Source organism: Zingiber officinale, chromosome 10B (genome assembly GCF_018446385.1).
Source record: "Zingiber officinale cultivar Zhangliang chromosome 10B, Zo_v1.1, whole genome shotgun sequence".
Lineage (NCBI taxonomy): Eukaryota > Viridiplantae > Streptophyta > Magnoliopsida > Zingiberales > Zingiberaceae > Zingiber > Zingiber officinale.
In genome coordinates this window covers 32,226,448-32,235,583 of record NC_056005.1, presented here as the reverse complement: position 1 = coordinate 32,235,583, position 9,136 = coordinate 32,226,448, and the positions used below count along the sequence as shown (strand labels likewise).

Sequence of the window (9,136 nt, the reverse complement as noted above, 5' to 3'; positions counted from 1 at the left end):
CTGAGTGAAGTAGGTGAGGATGCGTTCCTCGGTGAGGGAACAGTAGGCGTCGGTTTGACTTAGAGTTTTCGGATGGAAATCCGAAGTTAGAACTGGACAGTCCGGTGGTTGTCAAATTTTTATATTAATCTTGTTTTATTTGTGTTAACTTTATTTTGCTGGATATATTTTGTATTTTGCTCTAACGTATATTGCAGGGAATGAAAAAGTACTAAAAGCCCGGATGAACAGTGTTCGAGAAGCCTCCCATAGAATTTGGAGGCGCCTCCGGTGCCTTGGCCGAAGCAGTGCAGAAAGCAGGCCGAGGGTGCCCTGGACATTGGATGGAGGACGCCCTCCATGGGCTTGGAGGTGCCCTCGGGCGAATAGGTTGCGGGCGAAGCGGAGCTTATCCACGCTATGGATCCGGCGGGGTTGGAGGCGCCCTCCATGTTGTTGAGGGCGCTCTCAACAGGCTATATAAGCTTGTCTCGAGCAACAACAAGAAATACAACGAAATCTGACAATCATTCTTCCGTGTGCTACTAAAAGATCGATCTGACAAAGCTGTAACTCAACCCTGACAACCATAAGCTTCAAGTTTACTGTTCTAAGTCGTCGGTATAATTTTCTTTATTACTTTAATATTGTAATTCAAAATTATAATTTTCCAAACTGATAGTAATTGTCCAAAATAAATGTTCAACGAGCGTGAGCTTTGGAGTAGGAGTCGCCACAGGTTCCGAACCAAGTAAAACTCTTGGTGTTTGTGTGTTTGTATTATTGTTTATTTTTGTTGCGTATTACTCGAAAGTTTTTCGAAATGAAAGTGAAATCCACGAATACTATTCACCCCCCTCTCTTACAATTGGTATCAGAGTGGGATCGCTTCGAATTAGTGAAATCGCCATTCAAGTAATTTTTTGTGGTAATTTTTAATTTTTTGGAATCGATAAAATTGTCGCCTTCCGATCTGTTTTTATCGCAATCGAAATTTTCCCTCAAAGCTGGTGCAACACCACTCGAGTTCACGCATTTATTTTTAATCCCGCACTATTAATCCAAGATCAAGTCTTGGAACAAAGTTTCTTGTTTTTGTTTGTGCGAGATTTTACTTCTTATGACCTATCAAGAAGGCTACAACACAATCCGCCCGTCTCTCTTCTCCAGCGAGGATTTCGGCTACTGGAAGGGTCGAATGGAGTCCTACCTGTTGGAGCAATCCCAATGGTCCGCGGGACCATGTGTTTTGGTGTTTGGGCAAAGGGTTTAAGTTAGGATTACCCTCGTTATTTGATATGTGTACTTGAGTTGTGCAGGACTGCAAGTGACACATGTGACTCAAGTTGACGGCTTCGGGTCCGGTGAAGGATGGAGCATTCGAGGGACCGTGGACAAGGCAGCAAGGACAAGGGCCGAGGGAAGCGACTTCGAGGCATACGCGAAGAATGACATTGGGGACAAGCCGCGGGCTTGGATGCATCCGAGGGACGAGAGCCAAAGGAAGTAGGCTTGAAGGCAATAGGTCAAAGCTGCAAAGAAAGCGTCAAATGAATCATAAGGGTGAGGGTACGAGTGCATGAGAGATTGTACTCAGAGTAAAATCCTAGTTTTAGGATTTCACTGCAGCGGCACTGTAGCAGTAATGTAGCGTACTGTAGCAGTTACTGTAGCGCACTGTAGCAGTTGACTGGTGATGGATCAGTCGACTGATGCACTGTAGCATAGCCGTTGAGAGAGCCGTTGGGCTGGCACCAGTCGACTGGTGCAAGGACCAGTCGACTGGTAACGGACAAATCAGGTTCTGATTTGTTCCAAGCTCTATAAGAAGGAGCTTGGTATGGCCGGCCAAGACGACGAAATTAGACTTGGTTAAAGCCTAATTAGTAGTCACCAAAGTGCTCAAGGATCTCTTGTGTCCAAGTGTTCTTGGTTGAAGTTGTGGTGAGGTTTCTCCACCCACAAGGAGCGGTTTGAGCTAACCGGAGTTTCCGGGGACTAATCCACCGATGGATTGAGGGATAGTCCACCTTACGGACAGCCGTGGAGTAGGAGCATCATCTCCGAACCACGTTACATCGACGTGCATTGGTTTGCTTGTTCTTTTCTTTATCTTTAGCTTTCATATTCGTATTCGTAATTTGTATTGTATTATTCCGCTTGCGCACTAACGAGTACGTAGGAAGCCATCGATTTGGGTGAGACGCTATTCACCCCCCTCTAGCGGCCACCGATCCTCCAACACTACCTTCAAACCTAGTTCGAGATGTGGATGATTATCATAACCAACATCTCAATTCCACTCGACAACACGGGAAAATTAGTATCATGCGAGAACTGGGACGCAAGTATAATAAAGGAGGTCGAGGTCAACGCCAAAGAAAAGAAACATGTACTCTTCAATGTGGTCTAACAAAGGAAGAGCTGAACCGAGTTGGTCTATTATCAAGCGCGAAAAAACTATGGGAGAAGCTTATCGAGATGCACAAAGGCACCTCAGATACGAAAGTAAGTGCGATCTAATTTTAAGCAAGTTATATAATATAAAAATGCAGGAATGTGAGACGACTTCCCAACTTCACGTGCGGATACAAGATCTACTGAACGAACTCCACAAGATCGGACAAAAGATGGAGAATCGAGACATAATAAGGTACGCACTCATCGCCTTTCCGAGGAATATTTTGTGGGCATCCATGGTAGATGCTTACAAAGTATCCAAGATCTTTCATCAATTAAGTTAGATGAGTTATTTTCAGAATTTGAATTGCACGAATAGACTAATGCACGTTAATTCGAGAAAGGTATTACTTTGGTTGCAGGTACAAGCAGAACCCGAGAACCAAAAGCAAAGCGCAGAACCGAACCCGAGTCCATAAACAAATTAGACTCAGAAGATGATGACGACGAGATCACAGCCGAGATCGTCAACCTAGTACGCAAACTCTACAAAAAGAAGAAAGGATTCATGATGAATGACATCAAGAAGACGATTCAGTCCAAGATAGTGCTAGCCAGTCCAAAAGTAAAGTTCGAAGTTACCTGCTACGGCTGCAACCAAAAGGGATACATCAAATCCAACTGTCCAAATCAAAAGGAAGCAAAAAAGCAAAGGAAGAATAAAGCACTACAAGCAACATGGGATGAGTCCTCTTCAGAAGACTCCGACGAAGAACTCGAACAGACGAGTTTCCTCGCTTTAACGGCTCGGGAACAACTCAAAGAATCAGAAACCGAGAGTGAATCAGAAATCGAGTCCGAGCGAAGCCACAGATCTATATCCGTTTCCGAAGAGCCTAAGCCCACTGTAAGTATTTCTCAATTAAGTAAACTATATAATTTAGTTAATTTCCTTGTGCGTAAATTAGCCAAATCCAACCTCCGAGTCAAGTCACTTCAAAAAGAGGTAATAATCCTTAAGGAGGAGATTAAATTGAGTCCTTTGATTGAGTCAGTTCAATTGGAAGTTCAACTCAAGTCCAACAACTTGAGGAAGAAAATTTCAATTTGAAAACTCAAGTTAAAGAACTCAAAGACACGTTGGAACAGTTTACTTTGGATTCCAAGAATCTTGATCTGATTCTTGAAAAATAGAGAGCCGTTTATAACCGATCCAGACTTGGATTTAAAGCTAACACTACAACAGAAATGTTAAAAGACAACGGATTTTATCTGTTGTCGTAGGCTCTTTAAAATCGTTGTAATTGACCGTGTTGTTAAAAGTGGGGGCTACGACAACGGTTTTAAACCGTTGTCTTTGAATGAAACAACAACAGTTTTGCAACGGTTTAAAATTGTTGTTGTTTAGAGCACTTTTAATAACACTGCCAAGTACAATAGTTTTTGGGGCTACGACGAGGGTTTTTAACCGTTGTCTTTGAGGGCGATAGACAACAACAACGATTTTAAACTGTTATCTTTTAAATTATTGTCCTTTAATACTAATATATATATATATCATATTTAAATGTAAATATATAATAAAGAATCATAACCACAAAAGAAAGAATATTCTCCACATCAATGTCATTCAAAATGTTACTTATACAAGAATTACGATGACAAAAGAAGAAACATGTCTCATATTCAAATAAAATTTATCCCAATACAAATAAACAAATAAATTCCATTTACAATTAATGAAAGCTAAAGACTAGACACTTGTGATGGTGGTGCATGCCAAGTAGGATTGCACTTAATTATTATCAACCCAAGTCCCATCACAATCTTCAACTTGTAGGATTTCATTGGACTCCTCTTTCTCACTTGCTAATTCTTCCATGTCAGCCTTTTCCAGCATTGTTGATCATCAGTTCCATAATAAATCCAATCCTTAATATGTACTCTTCATCAACTTCACAGAGTAACACTTCACTCCCTGTTTCATAGAGTTCAACACAATTACATTATAAAACTTAAAATAGCATGCAAGGAAACACACAAAGTTTGCTGATGATTTTGCTAAAGGGAATGTCATCAGAAACAGGTGAGGAAAAGTTGTGCCAATACATGCACCGTCAATGTCTTATTGAAGTTAAAGAATATGCAATGATTTGATAAATGAGCAATCTTTGTGTATGTATTAAACCAGAATCTAATGTTGCATGGAAAACCAGGCAAGTATATGTATCAAAAATATCAGAAAAATGCAGCTTCTGACTGAATAAGGACTGAGCATTTCATAGGATATACTAAAGAAACTAATATGCTAAGTAATTTTCTCCTAGTACATGAAAATTGGAACATGCTATTGTACCAATTCTTGATTGAGTGTGGAGTACCAAAATGCAAATTCTACCAGATAATATATTTGGTAGCTTCATCATTTATATTATCTATCATCCAAAAAAGTAACTTTTTCAATAAGTTCATAGAATATTTCAAAAGCTATTGATTGACAACAATTCAAGAGGAAATCTAACATGTAAGTATAGTTATATAAAGAAGTTATTGTAAAACTTACTTGAGTCAAATTGCTAACTTGGATATTAAACCTTTGAATGACTGCAATAAAGTCTCTCTTTGGCATTGTAGTTTCTTGAATAAGGCTACTTGCTATATATGTATTTAAATACACACTTTAAAATGTAAACAATGTTAAATAAGGTTTAATGCATTATAAACCAAAAGTTATAACAAGTATGAGATAAATTGAACAACAAATCATAAATCTTAAATGAGTTTCATATGCTAAATAAACTCCATCAAAAAGCTACTACTTGATTAAAGGATAAAATTTCTAGTCTTATTGAAAGTACAGGCTCAACTTGCAACCTTAATCAACTGATTCAAGCAATAACAGATACAACTTGATCAACAATTATTATCTCAAAGGAGGGGTCAAGGGCTTCTCGGATAAAGCTGTTGTAGCATTGCAAAAACTAAGCTCTAATAGGTCTTGTTTCGCCATCAAGTTTCTAGAAACAAAATAAAGTCATTAGTGTGTTTAAGAAAACAAAGATCTCTAATCTACTCATCTGTCAAGCATCCAAGAGGTATGAGCTTCATCAAGACTAATAATTTGTGAATAAAATCAATAGAAGATGAAGGACTAAGATCAAGGGTACTTTCAAAGAGGAACAATTATAACGTCAAGCAGAGGGAAAAAATATAGAATTAAGTATTCAAATTATACAGTAACACAGCACAAGCGACACAATAGACTTCTTCCAAGACAACTAAGATATTAATAAATTTATCTTGCACTCATTTCTATCTCAAGAATGTTCCATGAAGAAGAAAAAAGCTAAACTAGATGCAAACTAACCTTTCCATTCAGCATTGCAAGTATTTCTTTGATAAGTGCTTGCATTTTTTTGATTGGTAATCAAAAGATTTGAGACAGGCAATGTACTCTTTTTTCACGTGTGTAAAAAATATTGGATTCTTGTATAATATAATACTTGAGAATCTGCATGAGTAATCAAATAAATATGAACATATTTGCATAATGAACATACTTACAATCTTCACATGGAAAAGAAGTTAGAGTAGTAATATTCAAGAGAATAAACAAGCATTTTGGGCATGAAACTATGCTAAATCTATTAATTCCCAAAAATAGAGCTAAATCTATTATTTTCATAATGTATGATGAAATTCCACCAATTATAGTAACTAAATAAAAACAAGATAAGTTGAGTTAGAACAAAGTCAACCGTTTGACACAATCAGGTTAGCAAACCTAACAAACGGCCTTATTTGAGACAATCAACAACCACTCAAGTAAATTAGAAATATGACAAACCTCTGCACTACCTTTCCTGTAAAGGACTGAAAGCATTGTTTTAATCAAAGATCACTGCACTTAGAGCAAGATAAATTGGAACTAGATTAGATCATGTTAGACAAAAGTTAAGTACATTATGATAGTGCGGACTTTTTCCATTAGAGAAGATAATGAAAAGTTGATATTTTTTATGATTTATTCGAGTCCAAATAGAAACTACAACAAGGGAAAAAGCGGAAAGGAAAAGAGATAATCTTGAGCTATAGATGCAATTCCCTTATTCATCATCGTTTTCATCCTGTTCATCGTTCAATAATGTTTTATTTATAGAGACATAATGTGGGAAATAGCTTCTTTTTTTACTATTATTAGATTTCAGACCTCTTCTTCTTCATCATCCTCATCATCATCATTCACCTCAGATTTTGACTTGTCGGATTCCTCGCCATCTTCTTCTTCTTCTTCTTCTTCTTCATTTGTGGCAGTAGCACGACTTCCTTCTCCTCCACCAGACTATGAACCAGATAAAGGTGAATGATTAAGTGATTCGATACTAGAGTTGTTCCACAAAAAGCGGTGAGTTTGTGATAAGTACTTGACCTTTGTTGTAGGCAGCCATGGTTTTGGTGTAATCGGCTTTGAGCTTTGCTGCCTTGGCTACGTATGGAGCTTTCTCCTGCAAAGGAGAGTTTGTTAAAGGTTGTTCGATTGAATTAGCAAATTATGTGTTGCTATTGATTACTTACTTCTTCCGTCAAAGATTTCCACTTGTCTCCTCCAGCTAGCAACCTGTTCAGATCAAATTGATACATTTATTATGGTGGTAAAAAATCGAAGAGAGAAAAAAAAATCAATTATGGAGTAGAAAGATCTGTAGGGGAAAGGAAGAGGAAAACTAACCGCTGTGACCAACTTGTTATTAGGGTTCTTTTCCTTGAATGTCTTCCAAAATTCTTCCCTGCCGAGCTAATTGAGTGAGCAACGACGTACAAAGAAGGGTAAAGCAAATTGATGACCCAATAAGAGAGGATCTCACATGAAGACGAAGAAGGCACTCTGAGGCCTCTTGGGCATGTTGGGATCCTTGCCAACTTTGGACTTCCTTTGCTTCTTCGTCGCTCATTCCGGTCCCTTCTTCACCAAAAGCCTTTAGAGAGAAGAAAACAAGCATCCAATCCCCACAAAATCAAACTTTTTCAACACCGATCGATCTGCTAAGAACATTAAAAGGTGAAACGAAATCTCACTTGGTATTAGTTTTCTTGGAAGTGTTAGTCTTCGATTTCTCCATCTTCATGGCGAGATCTACAACAAAGACAATTAGATCCATCCAGAAAAGTAAAAAAAGAAAAACACACACACACACAAATCACATAAATCATGAGAAATCGTAAACTTTACCTTGAGATTAGGGTTCTACGGCATAGGAGAGGAGGAGCGATCGATCGATGGGATGTGGAAGCGAAAGCAAAGAGGATTAGAAGAGAAGGCGAGGAGGGGTTCGTCGGCATAGATGGGGTCACTAGTGTGAAGAGATCAAGAAAGAAAAACGCAAAGTAGGTGAAGAGATCGTAAGTTGGATAAGGTAAAGGAGGAGAATGTGGCGGCAAAAAATTTTGGGGAGAGGGAAAGAAAAAACAAGGTAGCAAAATATGGCGAAGGGGAAAAAACAGCGAAGGAAAAAAACAATGGTATTAAACAACGCTTAATAGACAATGGTTTTCAAAAACCGTTGTCGTAATCCCAAAAAAGCACGCATAGACAATAGTTTTCAAAAACTGTTGTCGTAGCCTTTAAAAACTATTGTCATAGCCCCAAAAAAACATAAATAGACAATGATTTTTAAAAATCGTTGTCGTAGGGCAAAATAACTACTAAAAGACAATAGTTTTTGTTAAAACCATTGTTAAAAGGCAAAAAAAAAATAATGATTTGGTATAAAATCATTGTCGTTTGAGTGTTGTTGAATGAGGATTTTCTTGTAGTGTAAACAAAAATACAAGTCTTATTTATCAATTATAAATAGAACAAATAGAAAAGTAGTCTAAGCATGGGTGCCCAAGTCAAACTTGATTAATCAAGTTGGACTTGGACAATATTGGGTCCCAAGGATCAAATCCACTACCTTGATAGACCTTATTGAGGCTATAATCCAGGGGAGCCAATAGAAAAATTATTTGTATAAATAGAATTGTTTGATGCTTGTTTTTCTTGCTCTTATTATACATGCTTAGATTAGGCTAGATAAGGACCTAGGCGTGATTTACACTTGACTAGTTAGACCTAGGGGTTTCAAAAAGAAAATTAAATATCCAATTTCTTTGAAAGACTTTGTCTAGAAGCGGTGGATGATTTCATACCCAAGAAAGTCTAGTGCCTCATCATAGCCTGGAAGTTAATCTTTGAAATGAATATTGAATTGACTAATTGAAAAACCTAAGTCTAACTCAAATATAAATTAATCCTTAGATGATAACCTAAATCAAAGATGAAATTAACCATCTCACAAAAACCTATAAGGTTCCCTGATTGATAACTTAGAAAAGGGTGAGACGGACTTAGGTAAAATTTAGATCTAATCAATTCAATTAATAAATCTAATCTAATTAATTTACCTAATTAATATCTAATCAATTCAATTAATTAATCTAATCAATTTATAAATCTAATCAATTCAATTAATTAATCTAATTTAATCAATTTACCTAAATCTAATCTAATTAATTCAATTGATTAATCTAATCAATTCAATTAATTAATTTAATCAATTTACAAATCTACCTAATTAATATTTAATCAAACTAATCAATTAAGTATTTAATTAATCTAATAAATTAATAAATTAATCTACTAAATAATTAATTAAATTCTTAATTAACCTAAATTAATAAAACTTTCCAATCTTTAACTAGTGTAATTCCAAATTAA

The 9,136-nt window shown here is 36.8% G+C and overlaps 1 pseudogene; it reads right to left on the bottom strand.

The window, feature by feature from the left end:
- Window positions 1-6,485: 6,485 nt before the first annotated feature.
- Window positions 6,486-7,505, bottom strand: LOC122029067 (annotated as a pseudogene).
- Window positions 7,506-9,136: the final 1,631 nt, after the last annotated feature.